This window comes from Mustela nivalis (genome assembly GCF_964662115.1).
Source record: "Mustela nivalis genome assembly, chromosome: 7".
NCBI lineage: Eukaryota > Metazoa > Chordata > Mammalia > Carnivora > Mustelidae > Mustela > Mustela nivalis.
This window is the reverse complement of record NC_139026.1, coordinates 73,344,207-73,364,695: the sequence shown is the minus strand read 5'-3', so window position 1 is coordinate 73,364,695 and position 20,489 is coordinate 73,344,207.

Below are 20,489 nucleotides of genomic sequence, written 5' to 3'. Positions count from 1 at the left end.
TGTCATTTGATGAGTATGCTGCTTCTTTACTTCAAGACTTAAATATATATAGATGCACTGGTTTGGTGTACTCGCTTTCTGTTCCTCAGAATTTGCTCTTATAACATATGAAGGTCTTAACCTTTTGCTAGTGGGTCTATCACATCTGAGGTTACTTATAATACTAAGAGACCAGACTTTTACAATATACCTTGAGAAATTATTTTTCACCCCGAGGGTTGCTTATTTGCCTTTGTATAGTTTCTCTAAATCTGCTGAAAAATTACTGAGCTTTCCATTCAAAGCTGATATATTGACCTTATTTTTGTGATGATTTTAAACCACTTCTTTGCTCTTCTCAAGGTAACCTTGATGATATTGTTACATTTGTTCATTATAATTTTTTATGCAGCAACTATCTCTATTGATTTGCCTGTGGCCTTTGATTCGATGAATCACAACATATTGCTATTTGAGTGTCCCTCAATTTGGCAAAGTTTAACTATAGTGGAATGGTTCTCAGGCTACATTAGTGAATAAACCCCAGTCATTTTGTTTAATGGTGTTGAATATGAGGTGAAAATGTTACATTCAAAGTTACCTCAGGAGCTAATTATGGGGCTTTTTACTTTTTCAGTTTTTATTAATGACCTGCCGACATCATATAGTTCATGAAATGCTCTGAATGTGTACATGCTGATGATATGACCTCAGACCTAGCAAGAACTCAGGCAGTATGAAAGCATTGTGTGTTTAATTTAGAGATTTATTGAGTGATGTTCACAACAGAGATACGAATTTTACACAGAATTTACAGGCCCGCAGTTTTTTAAACTGTGCAGAGCAACCCTGGGGAATTTTAATATTCACCTATTTTATAAATGGAAATAAGAGCACAAGTAGCTGAAGTAGATGATGAAAAGTATATCCGGGCCTTTATGCACAATCTTATTCCCATATCAAATAATGCCATTTCAGTTGGTAAAAACTTCACATTTCAGAAGTATGCTATTTCTCACTAAAGAATTTATTTTTTTTAAAGATTTTTATTTATTTATTTGACAGAGATCACAGGTAGGCAGAGAGGCAGGCAGAGAGAGAGGAGGAAGCAGGCTCCCTGCTGAGCAGAGAGCCCGATGTGGGACTCGATCCCAGGACCCTGGGATCATGACCCGAGCCAAAGGCAGAGGCTTTAACCCACTGAGCCGCCCAGGTGCCTCTCACTAAAGAATTTTTAAAAATATATAAATCTATATAGTTTCTTTATACCCATCTCTCTGAACGTAAATGTGGGTATATACTTTTTCCAGATTTTCCTTTCTTATGTTCTGTCAGTTTTCAAGTGGCAACATTTCTCCACCGTGACAAAGGACTTTTTTGAGACAAGATTGCCAAGTACAGACAGTTTTGTATTCATCCACTTATTAAAACATATACAAAGGTGGAGTACACGGGGTATAGTCCATATGTTTTGGAGAAATTTCTCCCCTCACAGAAAATCTCCCTTGGTTGCCTCCCTGTAGAGGGAGGGTTAGGGTACTGGACCACACTGAGTATAATAAGAAGCGTTATTACTTTCCTTGGACCAAAACAGAGGAACTGATTCTGCAGAGAGAAAGAGAAGAACAGCCTGGATGGGCAGCTTTTGTTACTCCTAACTTTTCAGTACATTCTGAGTTCAGTAGCCTAGATCTTGGGTTCCAAGAATCTCCTCAGAAGCTCGTAAGAGACCCTCCTTGTGTGTAGAAGCTGTGAATACACTAGTCACACAGAGATGAAAGGGATGCAATTTCTGTTATATTCCAATGGACTATACCCTGGTTAAGAGAAAGAATTCTGAGCAGGGTTGTCTGATTTCATATTCTAGTTCGGCTCTTACCCCACTGAGCAACGTCAGGCATGTGGCTTATCCACTCTGGTTTCAGTTACTCCCACCACTAAAGTGGGGATCATAATCAGCTACCTCACGGAGTTACTGAGGGTTAAGTTAGAGAATACATATTAGAGGCTCACAATAGTGACGAATATATAAAATGCTGAATGAACTGTTAACTGTGGTTATTATTAAAGAAATAAGCATCCTACCATAAGAAAAATGCTATTGAATATTAAGCAAAACATTCCAAGAGCATAGAGGAGAATCCATCAATTTTGACTTAAGGAAATGGTGGTTGAAGAGAAGGACATGGAGTAGATGACATTTAAAAGTAATGGTCACTAGGGCATGATTACTATGTTGCAGGCACTGAACTGAGTGCTTTAGAGACCTGAGCTCATTAAATTCTTACAGCACCCTGTAAAGTAGCTGTTCTGTTACGGTTGGAACCCTGGAAGGCTGAGCAATCTGCCCCAGTTCCCAGAGCCAGGAGGTGGCCAAGCTGGGGCGCAGCTAGAAGCTGGGCTCAGTCTACACCGAAGTTCAAGCACATTAATGCTTACGCTCTTAGGCCTGCCCTGTGTCTCCTTTCCTCTTGGGTGCCTCTTGGAGGAATGTATGTGCTGGTTGAAGAGGGGGTGAGGCAGAGGGAAAATATGTGCAAAAATACAGAGGTGTGAAAGTATGTGAAGAGAGTCTGGGGGTCACAAGCAAAGGGCCTCTGGGGGCAGGCTAGACTTTGGACTTGGGTTTTTGAATAAGGTGGTGGCTGGGGTGGGGGGAGTAGGCATTGAAGTTGTTAAAGCCACCAAGAAAAGTCACATAATCAGCTCTGCAATGGAGAGAAGAAATATCATGGACAGTCATTTTGGATGGATGGAGGGTCAATGACAACAGAGGTGGGAAACCTTTGGGAAGACCCGGGCAAGAGATGGTGAGAGGTCGGAGAGTAGCAGAGGGGCTCAGTTGGAACAATAGAAAGGAGAGGCGTTTCAGTGGTGGACGGAACAGCGTTGGTTAAGAGTGCAGGAGAGCGAAGCTGAGGCTGCCGCAGGTCCCTGTGATTGAAATTGCGGGCGATTGGGAATAGGAGGATTGTCCTTAATTTCCACAGAAGGATTTGTGAGGTAAAGCCAGGGTTAAGGAATAACAAAACTTCTAAATGAGCTATTTCAGGGATGAGGGAGCATTCTCTGAGATTTAAACTTGACAATGCAAACTTCTATTGTCTGAAAGAAGAGTAAAGGAGAAATTAAAGGTACCAGCACCTTGGAAAATTTCCAATTGCCATTACAGGCTCTTAGAGGGTCAGTGGAAATGGCAAGCATGCACAACTTTCAATTACAGTAAAAGCTCACTGATTTGGATTAATTGGGGTAAAGGGCAGCCTGACTAAATAAAAGTCTGATTTATAAAAAAATTTTTTTAAAATAAACTCAGTTTGGTTACTTATTTAAGTATTTTAAGCTAAGTTAACTCTATTTTCTATCACAAGTGATAAATTACTAAGAATGATTTGTAAATAACAGGAAAAGGGCCGAATATGAAGGGCAATTATATTTATTAATTTGTTCAGTCATTTAATAAATATTTAGTGCCCACCATATGCCAGGCAATATTGAACATAAATGATGCTTTTAAGCATAACAATCACTTTTTGCTTTTAAAATATCCATTTCTGTGCTTTTCTTGTAAGTCCACATCTTTACAAGGCTTAGGTATTTGAAAAACCAAATGAATCCCCTTGTAAGCTTTTCCTTGTTTGAATGATGAATCACCTTGTAAGCTTTTCCTTGTTTTGTATAAAGTAGAAAGATCTCCATTTCAATGATCACAATTAGTGAGGTGGAAACTTCAAGGTTTTCTTGTAGCAGAGTCTCCTATTGGTCTCAGTGCTTCTGTTCATATAGCTCTTCCATCCATCTTCCTCTCTGCCCTGGGCACAGTTTCTGAAATGTAAATCTGACCCTGTTGGTTCCAATTTTCATCTCCTTCCATCTTGGATATCGTCTACGGATAGCATTCAAGCAAGTTCTTTGGCATGGAATTCAAAACTCTGGTCATATATCAATCCTTATCTATCTCTGTGTAACTCACTCCGAATTTGCCCCGAGCTTGCTTCTCATAACCTGCTGCTCCCTGGCTCCGTATTTTTGCATATGTTGTCCCATCTGCTTAGAAGTCCCTTAACATTTTATCCTTGAACTTTTATTCATCTTTCAAAACTTTGGTCAGGAGGTACTTCTGCTTTTCTCTCCCTCCTGGACAGCATGACACACCCCTTCTTTGTTTTCCTTCTGGGATTCTGATACTGTGTGTATCACATGAGCATTTGCTTGTTTGTTCAAACATTTCTTTCTCCTACTCCCCAATAAATTTCTTGTGGTTGGGGAGTCTTGTTGCTTTCATCTTTGTCTCTGTGGTGCCAAGTTAGCATCAGATACAATGTAGATACTAGTAAGTTTTTTCTGAATTGAATTGAATTGACTTGAATTGAATTGAGTGGAGTGTTCTTAACCCATGTGGCTTCTATCAAGACTCCTTGCCTTGCCTTTTTCCTGGCCCCCCTGCTTATTCAATTTACTCATAACTTATTTTAACAAATACTGGTCATCAGACAAGGAGGAAGGGATACCAGATCAAATTAAAAAATCCGGTAGTTATTTCTCATTATAAATTTGGGTTTATAGGGTGCTTTACAATTATATATATATATATATATATATATAAATATATATATTTATATATATATATATAAATATTCTTACCTTTAGATATAATGTTTCTATGTAGTTTCCTCCCATTTTCTCAGCCCACTCCCACCACATCTTTCTATCACTGTCTCTCTATCACTGTCTGTATAGGTTCAAAGGCAACTTTATAATTAGACTTTCTCCTGAAATCTTAGTTTAGTGATAGGTCATTGGAAGCTCAGAACACGGGCATTTGGGGGTTAGGTATATTTAAATGCTGTAGTTCATCTCCATAAATTCCTGCTACATTTGGTCCTCTGACTATTAGCTTTCTTTGTTGTCTAACTCTTCCAGCAACTCTATCTTAGGGGCTCTAACAGTAAATGATCACTATGACAAGAAGGGATGCAGTTAATTAGATTGATGTTCAAAGAGTCCCCTTTAAGTTGTCAATAACCATATTTATATCATAATGCTGCAACTTTGGCAGAATTATTTGCTTTTTATGAAAATCTGATGAAGCAATTTTCAGATTTTCTAACATGAATCAAAAATTTGAAAAGTATGCAGATACATAGCCATACTCCCACTAACTTTTCTCTATATTAAGTGACTTTAAAATTTGGGATTTGGGCTGGGAAAGAAGATTAATGCATATTTTAAGAATGCATTTCCAAATAGACTTTCCAGTCAAGTTTTGAAAAGTCAAGGCATTCTGATATGACTTTACCATTAAAAACTCTTTAGCAATAAAGTCTACTTAAATATCTTTGATCTTTGCTGGCTGATAGCAAAGGACAAAGAATATAGTGAAAAGATTTTTCTTGATATTAATAAGAAAGTAATTTAGTAATTTGAGATCTAAGGTGCTACAGCTTGTAGTATATGTGAGGCTTTAACACACACACACACACACACACACACACACACACACACACACAATTATATGAGAGGGTTAAAAAAAATAATTTTTCCTAAAACTGACCAAAGAGAAAAAGGAATAATGCAATTCATAGTAGGTGATTGTTCTGATATTATTCAGTGCTCATAAAGTCTGTGCCATATTTCTATATTCCCAAATATTCTAGAGACTGCTGTTTAGTGTGGTGCATGTAGTTAGGGACTTAGTTATCAGTGGAAACCTGGTCATGTTTCACTGGGTTGGATTCCTTTTCTTATTTACAGGGAGTTAGCAGAAAATAACAGACATAATGGTGGATATTTTATCAGTATCATTGTGCTCTGTTCAGGAATGATGATCATTTTACTTGCAGCTTACATTTTAAAAACTTTGACTTCATTTCATTTCATGGAAAAAGACACGTTCAATGCTAATGAAAGATTTCCCCACATTCTTTCGTGCTGCGTGGAAGAAGTTAATCAATTAAGGAAGCCCATCGTGAAGGATTGTAAGTCCCACAACTGATGATGCCAAGACTAACTGGCCTTAACGTTTGTATGATTACTCACCCAAACTGCATTATTACTAAAGCAGATGACAGCAGAGGGAGAGAGCCCTCACTAGCCTTTGTTTAAAGCAACCTCCAGCAGGGGTGTCCGTTAATGATGGTCTGTGAAATCCCATTCAATGCATGATTCAATTGTACATTTTAATTATATTGGTACATAGTATTTTAGCCCTTTGAAGGTGAAAAATGCATGAAATCATTATGTTTAGGATCTAAGCAAAGTCACTCTGGGCCTCTTGGTAAAAGTCCATTTTAGAATAGGCAACAAGTTCAGTTCTGCTGGCCTCTGCTCTTGGAGGTTGAGTCCCTTGCTAATCTTGGGGAATACTTTTGGGTCTTGGGCTTTGATGAAAACAAACCTGAAGGGAGCTCGTGAGTGGCTTCTCTGGGCTCTCTATTCCAATTTCATGATCCCAGTGTAGTTGCACATGAATGCATTAAGTGTCAGGAGACTATTTTTGCTTGAGAAAGGTGATGGAGGTCGAGATCATTTTGGAGAATTCCCAGTAGGTTGTGATATCTAAGATCAATAAAGAGCATTACTTGCTCCATTATGCCCTCTAATGCAGTTCAACAAATATCATTAAATGCTTCTTATGTGAAAGATCCAGGGATCCAAAGTCAGGTTTGTGAAATAAATGATCATAAAAATACTAATCTGAAAATTCATGATCCAGAAGTTCTGTCTTAATTGTCCTCATGGATCAGACTTTTCCCCAGGGTCTCTTAGTGCCAGAGCTTGGCTAACTGGCTTACGTCAGGTGTTTACCTCAGGGATTCATTTATTTATTCATTCAGGTAGTCAGTCAGTCAGTCAACAGATTTGCTGAGCATCCAGTATGTGTAGGTACTGGCCTAGTTGCTAAGACCGAATACAAGGGCTAGTGAAAAAACAAACACATCCTTCGTTGTGAAGAATGAAGTCTAGTATAATAAAGTAATATGCTCAGTTGGCCAATATAACTTTAACCCTCAATCAGCCAGCATTCGGATATCCATATATGAAAAGATAGATATTCAACTGGCTGCCTTATTATATTTACTTTCTCCTGGGGTTCTTTTCTATGATAACTTCTTTTCCTAGACTGATCCTTTTTTTCTGACTTACACCACAGGCTTTAGTGTTGACTCTTTTTCTATTAATTCCAGCTGTTAAAGAATTCTTGACTGGGTTAGTTAATGAGTTCATTCTGCCTGGCTTTCTGTCTGTGGTTCCTGCCTTTAACTCTTGGCCTTAGATTATGATATCTGGCCCTAACTCCTGTCTTAATGGTCTCTGCCCCAGGAGCTCATTGTGAGTTCTTGGGCTCATCTCTGGTGTCTGTAAGGCTACTGTGACTGGGGTTTTGCTGTTGCATGCAGACAATATAGGGAGATCATGCCAGGGAGTATGCTGTTACAGATAGCTCCGGGTTGGCATATACTCAATGTAAATGAGTGTAGCCGTTGTCTTCCACCACAATGTGCAGCGTAAAAACCAACCACACCACATAACCCAGCAGCATAAAACAAAAATCATCCACGTACCTCATGAGTCTGTGAATTGACAGGGCAGTTCTTTTCTTGGATGGCAAGTCATTGACAAAGACTGACTGATTATTGCTGGGTCTTTGCACACGTCTGGGCCCTGGGCCTGGATGACAGGGCTGGCTCAGTCCTGCTCCATGCAGCCTCTCATCATCCAGCAGGCATCCCAGGTTGACTTTCATGGCAGCAGCAGGGTTCCAAGAAAGAGAGAAAGTACACAAGGCCCCTTGAGGCCTGGGTTCAGAACTGGGGCAGTATCAATTTCCCTGGTCTTTTCTGGCCTGAATAAGTCACACGGGCAGCCCAGATTTAAGGCGGGAGGGAACAAATCCTGCCGCTCCTTGAAGAGAGTAGAGGCAAAGTCAAAATCAAAGGAATTTGGGGGAATCAGGTCTTTCTTTTCGCTGTCGGTTTTCTACCATGAATGGTTTCCAACTATTCAGGAGTATATGTCTCTACAGTTTTGGGCTAGAACTTGGGGTGCAGTGGGGATGTGAGCATGAAGTGTGGTGGAGAGAAGCAGTGATCAGCACAGTGTCTTTCCATTCTTCAAACAGAGCAGCCTTGAGAACTGTGCAAGGTGCTGTGAGAGGGAACAAGGACAAGGGGGGTAAGCAAGATAGAAGGTGAAGCATTTGTGGAGTACAAAGCCTTCTTATGGATGTTGGGTTGAAGCATCTTGATTGCTCTCATTTTCATTTTGGTTTCCAAGAGCAAAGTGGAAGTCATAAGGAATGTTCTGGGTCGCTTCTCTCCAGAAGTTTTATGGTACCCTCACCTTCTGGATGTTAGATATAACTAGGAAAAGAATATTGGTTCCTGAAACTGGTTTCCCATTATAGATCCCTGAAGGTGGACAAAGAAGGTGGGCAAAGACTTTCTAGGCATATACAAAGATACACAGGATGGGGGGGGTGGGGGTGTCTCAGATAAAGGCTAATCATACATTTAAAGGTGCTATTGCTTCTGTTTATCATGCACGCCTATTTGATTTGTCTTCAGAAATAAAAAGTCCTTTCATTTCTGTTTTTCATCCTTTCAGTTTTTCATATCACTGACTTGAAAACATAGTGAGGCAAATAATATTTCCTATTTTTCTGATATTTTTTAAAGAGACATGATTCATCTCCAGGGAAGCATTAATACAGAAAGCTTTTGCTGAGAAGGCAAATATATTTACTCAGAATCTTGAAATATTGTTGACTGATATGACTTGTACCACATGATTTTTAGGACAAATGGTTTTGGGCTGTCTTGGCTTAGCAGTATTCTCTGGGGCCGGTTTACAGTGAGTATATTATATTTATTTAATTTACTTTGCTTAAGTACAGTTCATTGTATTGCTTGTAGTTTATTTATGTCTGAACACTTTAACATTTGGTTAGCATTTTATTTACTCATAAGAATGCATTAACTACAAAGAACAATTTCTCCCTTGTCATCAGACAAATACATTTGATTATCTCTCTTTGAGTAAGATGTATAGAATGATGGCATTTCAGAGTCAGCAGAGACCACAGAGATTATTTCACAACCTCACTGATGCAAAGATATGACAGTTTATTTTCCAACATTATGTCTCTTCCTTCCCTATTCTGCATAATCCTCAGAAACACCTGTGACTTTTTTTCCCTTCTTCCACTAACATTTTTCGTGGTGTCTAAGGCTTCTTAGGCATTGTTTGACAAAGCAATTCTTGGCAATGAATTGGCAAGAGGCCTTTTTTCACTCTCTTGGCTCACCCTCCCACCTCCAACACAGCACTGCCACCAGATGGGGGACGGAAGGTGAGGCTTAGCAAAAGATACCACCTTATGCGACCCCACAGAACTTGTCATATTTCTGGCTAAGGAAGCTGAAGATGAAAGATGAAAAAGCATGAACGTGCATGCAATGGTCCAGGGGAAAAGCAAACAGTTCTTTCTGGCTGAAATACAGAATGAAGGAGATAAACCAGCATAGGTTGACTGGGTCTGTGCGAATCCTCTAAGAAGTAGGGAGCTTTTGAAGATTTTCCTAGCAGAGCATTCCAATGTCTAGTGGTGCTGAGGAAGAGAAGGTTAAGAGAAGAGCTTTAAAGATGGGGAGAAGAGTTATTTAAAAAAAAAAAAGTCTGTTACAATAGACTAGACAAAACAGTACTAAAGCAGTTGCAAAGGTGGGATTGGTGTGTTGGTTTGGTTTTGCCCTCAGGACATTTTTGTGTTGGTAAAATTGGGCATCAGGGGTAAGAGAGGGAGAATTAGATTGTGACTTTAGAACTCACTTGATGTGATAATATTACTAAGGGAACTGGGAGAAATAGGAAAAAGAACATGTTTGAGTGGAAGATGAGTTGAGTTTTAGATGTGCTAAGTATGAAGTAGATATCAAAGTTGAGATGGCCTGTCAATGAAAGTTGAATCTGGAGTTCTGGAGAAATGTTGGGGGAAAGAGCTATGGAATCGAGTCACTGGCATGGGTGAGGTAGCTGAAGCCACTAAATGAGACTTGTTGCTCAGAAAGGAGATGTGAACTGAGACAATAAACATGATAAGGACAGAAGCAAATCCCAAAAGGTGTGGGGCAATGGAAAAGAATTCAACTAAAGGAGGTGGAGAAGGTCAAACAAGATTTTTCTCTTTAGATGGCTTCGGATTGAACCCTCTTTTACATATTGTTTCATTGATTTATTCTAAGCCTCTTATGGTTATATTTATTGGGATATAAATTCTTCCATTCACAGAAGGATAGAAGCTAGGGATTGAAAAAGCCAGCATTTACTATTCTCCTATTTTTGAGGAGAATAGTGTACAAAATAATTTTATCTGTCCAAGCCAATTTCAAGCTCAAAGGTATAATTCCTTGTGTTGCTTGTCTCAATTTTCTGGTCTTAAAGAACATGGTCCTGATACATTCTTGTCATTAATAGTTTAAAAAATGTATAAAACAACCCCTGTGTCCATCAATAGATAAATGGATCAAGAAAATGCAGTATATAGCAGTCATTCTGGAAAACATTATAGAGGTTCCTCAAAAAATTAAAAATAGAACTACCCTATGATTCAGCAATTGCACTACTAGGTATTTACCCAAAGAATACAATCTACTGATTTGAAGGGATACATGCACTCTGATTTTTTAGCAGTGTTATCAACAATAGCCAAATCATGAAAAGAGCCTGTGTCCATTGATTGATGAATGAATAAAGAAGATGTGGTATATATATTCAATGGAATATTATTGATTGATGAATGAATAAAGAAGATGTGGTATATATATTCAATGGAATATTACTCATCCATAAAATGAATGAAACTTGCCATTGGCAACAATGTGGATGGAGCTAGAGGTGTATTATGTTAAACAAAGTAAGTTAATCAGAGAAAGACAAATCCATATGATTTCACTCATCTGTCAATCTAAGAAACAAAACAAATGAACATGGGACAAAAAAGAGAGAGGCAAACCATAAAACAGACTCTTAACAAGAGAGAACAAACAGGGTTGTTGGAGGGTTGGTGGGTGGGGACAGACATTAAGGAAAGCACTCGTAATGAGTGCTGGGTGTTGTGTATAAGTGCTGAATCACTAAATTCTACACTTGAAAAAACTAATATTATACTGGAATTTAAATAACAAGTCGAAACTAAAAAAAAAAAAAAAAAGAAAGAAAAGGAAATGTGGTACACATATATGTAATAGAATATTATTCAGCTTTTAAAAGGAAGGAAAGCCCGTCATTTCTGACTGCATTGATGAAGCTGGGATTATATTAAGTGAAATAAACCAGGCAAAGACAAATATTGCATGGTATCATTTATACATGGAATCTTAACAACAACAACAAAATCAAACTCATAAGAAGAGAGAGTGGAATGGTAGTTGCTCGAGGCTGGGGGTTAAGGGTTAGGAAGAGGTTGGTATAAGGTTACAAACTTTACGTTATAAGATGAATAGGCCTGAGGAGCTAATATATAACGTGATGACTATGGCTAATTACATTGTATTGTATAATTGAAATTTGCTAAGAGAACTTAAATGTTCTCACCAATAGATAGATAATGAATAAATAAATAAATAAATAAACAAATAGGTAAATATGTGAGGCAATAGGTGTGTTACTTAATAGGGAAAAATCCTTTCACAATGTATATGTATATCATATCATCACATTGTACATTAAATATCTTACTATTTTATTTCTCAGTTCTACTGCAATAAAGCTAAAATGTATGAATATAATATGCACATTAAAATTTTTAAGTAGGACAGAGAGATTTTCTTTTTAAGTAAATGTTTTACTCCCTTGAGCACAATTACCTATTTTCACTTTCCAGGGTCCCACAGTTTACATTTTTGTATGTGTCTCTAGAAAATTTCTGTATCTTCGTAATTTTAGATATATACATGTATCTATATGTACATACAAGGAGTTCTCAAAGATCTGCTTAATACTTCCATAATCTTAATGTTGAATTCTTTCCAAGTGTGTATGAACCATATTGTGCTTCTCTGATCCTAAATATGAAAGAGCTGGAAAGTTGCTTTTCATGATCTATGGATGCCAGAATGACCTCTCTGTAGATCATCTTTGGCAGAAGCCCAGTGTTGCTGTGCACAGTCTACTTATTTCTAAATTACTCTAAGTCCACATTTTTTAGTTCATTTAACACCCTTTTTATGTATCCAAAGCTCTATGGGTGTGTTCTTATTAGTAGATGGTCCACTCACTTCATCCAACACTTACTGGGACAGAGGAGCCACAGATTCTTTGACCATTCTTTCTTCCTTCCTTCACTTACCACTTTCTAGGTGGGTAAATGTAGGGCATACAGATATATTTTTTTCTTAAACAATGACATGAAGTATCACACCCTTACCAGAAAGCAGAAGAATGGTCAATGGTTTAGTTCAATGAATAATTTTTTTCTCTCTTGAGGGATCCTCAAGAGAACTCCCAGTGGTGCCTCAGACTCTTGACATAACTATTCAGTGATTTTTCCTTACAGGAGCAGATGCATCTAATAAGAAATGTGATTGTACTAGTGTGAAAGTCCTTTCCGTATCTCTTCTGGGGAAGAATAAATAATATCTGCAAACCCCCTTAAGAAAATTCTGCTTGTTTGGTTGTTCTTTTTGATGTGTGTAGATTATAAAATGGCGTGTCATTTTATATCCGAAATAAGGCAAAAGTGTTTTGTATTTAGATCCCATTGATCCAACATTTCTGCTCATAATAATAAAGAGCTAAAATGCTAATTTGGTTTTCTAAAACAGGCACATGATTTTTTTGTGGTTACAAACTAGTCCTCTCCTAATGGATGGGCAGTACCAGCTCAGGGTTAGTACTACTCATATATGGACTGAAGATTCTCACCTTCAGGGAAAATGCTTGAGGCAGGATAGGTAACACCTGGGTAGTTCTTGGGTATAGCATTTGGTAGAGTTTACCCTTATGAAAAACAGAAAGCTTCAATAAGCTTTTCTTATTGCACATTTTGTCAGAATCCCCTGATCTTTTAACACACAGATGTTGAGAATAATTGCTTCATGAACTTCTTAAAGTGGACAAGGTTTTATTCACCTTTACGTTCTACTCCATACCTAGCTACAGTGGGTTACACTGAATGGGTTAATTAGGTGTTTGTAACAGCAAATTAAAAGTTAAATTATGCATTATGATTTCTTTCTCAGCCAATTTAAGATCCATATCACAAGAGATGAGTTGCATTGCCATTTTGTGCTCAGTTTTCTCATCTGTGCTATAGGATGAATACTACCTCCCCTTGTGTGACAGATGTAGTGTCATAGTCATGACTGATACTAGATTAGTTTGTGTGACTTGTTGCTAAACTCCAGCAACAAATAATTTCTTAGTTTCATTTTGGTGTTTCTCAGAGAGAAAGTAATTGCCTATTGTTTGCTCTGAAAGTGATTTGAGAATAACAGTGACTATCCTAAACCAATTTATCCTTTGATTTCTTCTTAACAGGAATGTTTACTTGCTATGCTTCCACTTTCCACTATAGCAAATATGTTAGGTTCCAGAAACTGCCTTAGAAATTTAAGTGACATGATGAACTATTTTTGGAATGGTAATTTCAGTCACTAACATCATTACTCCTCATTTTCTTCATGCTTTTTGACATCATTGGAGTGGGGAGGAAGAGAACATTACTGTAATGGGGGGACATATGATATAGAATAAATGTATTCATAACTCTTCTACTTACTTGGCAGAAAAATCAATGGGCTGCATTTTATCATTGGACACGGGGACAGTTATGTAGTGTTCCATAGATTATAAACATTTGATAGGGCCCTAGCAAAGGCTTGATAAAGAGGAATTTTTAAAGGAAATTTTTAGATAAAAATTAAGTAAGAAAATTAATTATAAACATACCTAGTATATCCTGGAAGAGTAAGGAATAAGAATTTATTTTATGTTCATAGACTAACATCTTCATTTTTCATGTCATACATTTCCCTCATTTTAATTAGTGCTGAAAATAGCCTTGATGGCATTACTCAAAGCATATTTTTCCACAATGGAAATGCTACTGTTTAGAGTCCCCTCTGTATTTAGAACAAATAGGGAAGCCTTAAAAATTATATGCTCATAGTATTTAAATTCACTTCTGAATGTTGCTATTGATGTATTATCCATGATACTCTGTGTATCTCTATCACTACACTTACAGAATTGTTTTATGGCACTTAGGCTCACGTGTCTGTCCTCTCTAGCAGGAAGGACTGTGAATTATTCGTCTTTGAATCCAAGTGCCCCACACCATGCCTTGGTCATTACAGATGCTCAACATTTGCTGAACAAATGCCTGAATGAATGAACATACCAAACTATAATGTGGTGTCTTGAAATAATTCATCCAGAAAAAAGACTTGACTTTTTCCTCAGAGATTATTAGCTCATTTATTCTATCTTACCTTAGGCTTATTTTGCAGATAGGCAAATTGGGATTCACTGGTAACTTGCTGAGGTATTTGTAATACTACCAGGAATCTATGTTTCTAGCTGTAATAAACCATTCACAGCTTTAAAGAGGGAATGCTCTAGATGCACACAGGTGGGCTGCAGAGAAAGGGGAGTGGGACACCATCAGACCATCCTCATCTTCACCGAGAGGTTGTACGTGACTCTCGGGGCTCACTCCCATTTTCCCAGTTATTTACCATTGACTGAAAGAAGTTACTTCAGAGTTGTGACAGTATTGGGTTGATTTAGTCCGTGAGCTTATTCATGGTCTCAGAAAACAATAGATCTTGTCTCTCTTTACGTGTATAGTGCACATATTCATAGGCATAAAGCTTTCCTTCGGTGCTGGCACACTGCAGCACATTTTACCCAGCTGATTGACAGTGTGGTCTGATCTCTACGAGACTGCTGTGACAAATGAAAGCATAAGTAAGATGGGAGAGGTCTGTACTGTGCACGGTCCATCAACATTAATGAGAGTTATAAATGTTCTCTGTGTATGAAGTACAAAATGGACCTACACAGTTGTTTTCATTGGTATTTATTCACGGGACCGTCAGTGTCTGTGGAACCTATAAACACATAAAAGGTAAGGTTCCTGCCCCACGAAGCTTGCAGTCTAACTCCAAGAGATGACAGCTATCAGAATGTGTTTTAGTGAGCTGGGCTTCTTGGCATCATGATACTTGGAGAGAGTGGACTCCTGTCCTAGTCATGGACGAGCTGGCTTCATTGTTTTAAGTCAAGCAACAGTTCAGAATGATCCCAGCCTATGCACTACTGCTGCTTTTACCAATGGGGGTGATTATGTGGGCACTGGTCACTCACGTTAAAGGAGAAGATAAAGAACTAAGACAGAATTTTGGAAAATGGAAGCAAGCAAATAAAAAAGCACCCAGGGAACTTCCAATTGCCATGCCGACTGTAGAAAAGCATCCAGCCTGGAATTAATCATTTCAGGCATTTATAAGTAGGTTTGTGTCTCCCTTTCCATAGGCATCTCGCCTTGCCATCAATGACATTCTGTTTTATGAAAGTGTAATGTGAAAATCTACTGATAAGCCAAATAATAAAAACTTTATAGCATGTCAGGGCTTTTTTATTATTATTATTTAACCTCAATCAAGTTATAATACTGAACACATGTATCCTTGGCCTAAATCACCTTGTCAAGTTTAACTGTATATTCAACTTCATTTACATGACATATGATCTAATACTGGAGAACAACAATACCATTGTAGTGTTAATTGAAAACTCCAAACTGAGAGCCAGAAGAAACCACTGGTCTGATTGCTGAGGGTCCCAGGGAAGGGGATCTATTCCCACACCTGCAGTTGGTCCATAACACTAACATTGTTACCAACATCTGGGTCTAATCAGTCCAGAGGCCTTGATATGCTGCTCCTGGGGCACATAAATTTAGCATTACATTCATTTTAAAAGCCCCCTCTTTCAGTTTTTTGAGGACAAGATAGATTCATGGCTCCACAGAGTCTAACAAAGTAGAAACCACAAACAGAGTAAGTTACTGCCACAGGCCTTGTGGACTTGACTTACCAACTCTTTGCCACTTAAATAATGGAATTTTATGTTCAGCCCTGGCTATCAAAAATGTGTTTCCACCGAAAGTGAAGTTTGACTGAAAAGCTGTGTTTAAAATAAGAGCAAATCCTTAGAAAGTGAGCCAATTTGTATAAATCAGACTTTAGGTAAGGATATGAGATGGTATCTAACAGAGAAATATAAGCCTAAGGGTCATAATTTGCCTTATTCGCTGAGTCACTGGAAGGCCTTTTAGAATTGACCCTTCGTGGTGTGGTTTAAGGAGGTTTGCATCCGAAGGGACTTCTTAGAGGAAAATTTAAAGATCTTTCAGTGGGACTTTGGAAAGATGGCTACTGAGGATAAAGGGTCTGTTTGACCTGATAATTATTTTCTGCAATTTCTCTGCAAAGTGTAGCTCTTACAAATGAAAAGTTCTGCTGCCACTCAACATGAGTGAAAAACTAAAAACCCTCTTGTGTTTTGTGCTGATTCCCTGGGTAATAGTGACCAAAGACTTCTGAAATAGAAAAAAAAAAAAAATAAAGTCCTGCACCATTTTGCAGGACCGTTTATTAAAGATATAAATACAAAACAAAAGCAAAACTGTGAGCAGTTTTGCAGACTACTCAGTTGTGTGCTTGAGGCCAATTTGTTGTAGAGCAGAGTTTTTCATTTGCTTTGTTTGGTTATTTTTCTCTTTTTCTGTCTTTTTTTTTTTATGTAACCAAAAAAGAATTGCCTGCTTCATTCAAGGGGCTGAGGAGTTGATGATACAATTCTATGGATTGATGAAGTTTGGTGCTTGTTGGCTGTGTTATTTTGTTTATTTATTGGCTTAAATATGGTGGCTTGCCTTCCAGGACTTCATCTGAACTGGACACATTCTTTTTTGTAATGAACACTGCTAAATGGTCTATCACTGGAAATGAGTAAACGAATGAGATTAGTAATGACCAAATAAACATAGGAAGGAAGATGCTGTTCCTTGGACTTTTACTCAATAATAGGCAGGCATTTTTTTTCTCCTAATGGTGTAGACAGCATTTGGTGATGTAGTGCCTCATCTTAGCCAAATCTTTCATCATGGGCTCATTTTTTTTTCTTTCTAGCCATATTTTGTATATGAGTTGGTAACGATGGTTTCATGAGTCAAAAATATGGAAAGCAAACTGGCATATCTTTGTAGATTGCTTCACTTGGAAATAAGCATCTTACATTAAGAAGAGATTTCTAGGGTTCTGGTAGAGCAGAGTGAGAAAAATCAAAGGTCCCCAAGAAGTGCTATGCAGTTTAGCATGTGATATTCATAAAAATGACCCCAATTCAGGGGATGTGGGTAGCTCAGTTGGCTAAGCCTCTGTCTCATGATTTTGACTCAGGCCATGAGCTCATCGTTGTGAGATCAAGCCTCACATTGGGCTCTGCATTGGTGTGGAGCCTGCTTAAGATTCTTTCTCCCTCTCCCTCTGCACCACCCACCCCCTTTCTCTCTCTTTCACTACTATTTTTCTCTGGGAAAAAAAAAAAAAAAAGAAAGAAAGAAAAGAAAAAGAAAAAAAGACCCTGATCATGAAGAAAGGTTCAAGTAATGTTCAAGCTAGTATATTTAAGAAAAATAGAATATGCTTCTACATTTTAAAAAAGCTTCTTTAAAAAAAAAAATCCATTCAGAAAATGTTTTAATTACCTGAAAAGTCCAGGGATAAAAAGAACAATACTTCAGCAAAACTATCTATATAAGAGAAACCAGTATAAACATTTAGATCTGTGATCAGTGTATGAAATAATGAATGTCATAAAAAGATAATCTATTACCTGCCAGGCGCTGTACCAGGTATTTTGTGGTAGTACTCATGACCAAGGCCTTCCTCTTCTAAATGAGCTTGTTAGCTAGTTTGGTTCTCACATAAAATTGTTTTGTGGAAATATTGTACTTTCAGTTTCTGATTTGATTTCTAAAAACTGGAGGTGTTCTCAATTTCAGTGTGTGGTGATTAATATATTATACGCAGATTCTACCTTTTTTTAAATTACATTTTGAAGATAAAGCTAGGTCAGCCTAGCTGTATCTGTTTAAAGTATGATGCACATTTATAAAGATACAACAATTATTTCATTTGTTTAATGAAAAGTAATAGGCATGGTATAATGTTGGAGGAGTTCCCACAAGACAGACTGAAAAGTGTTGACAATTTCCCATTTCCCATATAATGCATGTGGTAAAACCTCATTCTGTATCTGTTTAAAAGCTCTTCAGTATTCAGTTTAAATATGTTTTTAAATTCCTTGTTCCAGTAAGATTAATTGGGTAATTCCAAACATTTGCAGGAAGTGATGTAAACTAGAAACACAACTGATGATCATTATCAAACTTTATTTTGAGAAATTATGCAATACCTAGAGATGTTCACAGATCTGGGTTTGTACCCATTTTGTAATGCTCCATGGTAGGGGGACAATAGTGGTATACAAGGGTAAATTTGAGATAGTTACTAAATCTCTTAATAACTCTGCAATCTGTATCTCTCCAAGCAAAAGCAATGAACAAAGGAACATTTTCTCTTGATCAACCAGAACCTGAATAATAGCAGACTTCTCATGTTCTTTACAGATACTATTAGTAGGTAGCACTGATTGTATTACAGATCAAGTGCCTGTCAGGTGGCTTATATACATTATCATCTTTATTTTAACCTTCTCCCTTCCCAGACCTCCTCCCCAGGCAAATCTCCACTGAAAACAGACTAGAGGACAATGTTAATGGGACCTACTTTCCTGTACTTTAATGTTACCCTTTCATTATATCCTATGGGCCAAACTCATATTCTTCAATTCTCTCTGCCAGTAACAGCAAAAGTCATTCTCAAGTGCCTCAGTTTTTCGTGCAAATGGCACCTCTAACATTGGACCTGCAGGTCAGCCCAGGTTTTGTAAGGGTATTCAAGGGTAGGCAATCAAATGGGGACTCCTGCTATGCCCGAGTTTGCATTGTTCCAGGAGGGAGTGGTAAGGTTTGCTTTCTGGGACAAGACAGAATTTGTGGACCCGTGCCTTGACTCACAAAACACCTTGCTTCCAAATGCTTCCAAGTAAGGGGTGACCTGTTGTTAAGGAATTTATAGAAGTAAGAATTTGGAATAATTGGCGTTAAAATAAAACTGATGTATTTTACATTACGGCTCAGCCAAAACCACATTTTTAGTGCCATTTTTGGACCAACCAATAACAACTGAAGTCACTCTGGTTTTCATTCAGGATTTTTTTTTTTTTTCCCAAGTTCTCTGTAGCTTGAATACTTTGTGCAGACTATTCACTCGGCTCGGACTGCCCACTCCCACCCCCCATTTTCATATCACCACACTCCATTTCATCCTTTGGGTCTTAACCGAAATATTGCTTCATCAGAGAGATGTCAAGGAACCTTGATGAAGAAAAGTTCATTTTGTCCCCACCATTCTCTCTCTTAGCACCCTGCTAATTTCCTTCATATCTGTTGTCAGCAATTTGTGTCTTTACATTGTTTTGCTTACTTGCTCAATGTCTGTCCCTGCTCCAAGTTCCTCGAAGGCAGGGCCATATCTATATTAATCAAAGCGTCTTCTGGTACTTCTAATAGGTAAGAATTAGAAAAGTTGCCCCCCTTCCCCCACCACCTGTGTTCCTTTGACTGGGTGTATTTTATAGGGCACAACCTAGTTCTCTAGGTCTTAGACCAGATCTTGACATCTAAGGACTCAAAAACTTCTTTACTGAATGAACTTAAAAAATAAAATTTTTTTCTCCTCTGAAATATTTCCCTTTTCATTGGTCCAGATTTTGTAGTTCATCTCAGGGCATTGGTGGTCTTTTTTTTTTTTTTTTTTTTTTCTTATGGAACTTTTAGAAATGACACCTGGGAATTTCTTGAGTATTATCTACCTATGTTGTTCTTTTGTTGTATGTTCTTTAACCTCCAAATTATGGGATTATCTGTATGCCTCAAAACAATTAGAATTTGAAGCAATCTTGGGGGGGAAATGAGAACTTAAAACCATATTAGTACTGAAAGAGTTGGAAAAAATACTGAAAGAATACAAAGACCAGAGAAACACGTGAATCTTCATGGAGATTTCTGTCCAGCCATGAGCTTAAGAGAATAGACACGATGTAAGGAAAAGTGGGATAAGACTAGGTTCGTAATGACCAAGGCCCAATAAATGCTAATGGCACAATCATTTGATAAAACATTGATCTGTTTATAAGATATGAATAAATGTAAATAAAACAGATACTGTAGAAGGCAATAAGTATCACTGACATAGTGAAGTTTTTAGATGAATAGAAATCTGTTTTAGGAGAATTCTACAATACAGGGTCGCAAAGAATTGAAGAACATGAAAATGTATCCAAGAGATAATCAAATGAAAGCACAATGGACACAG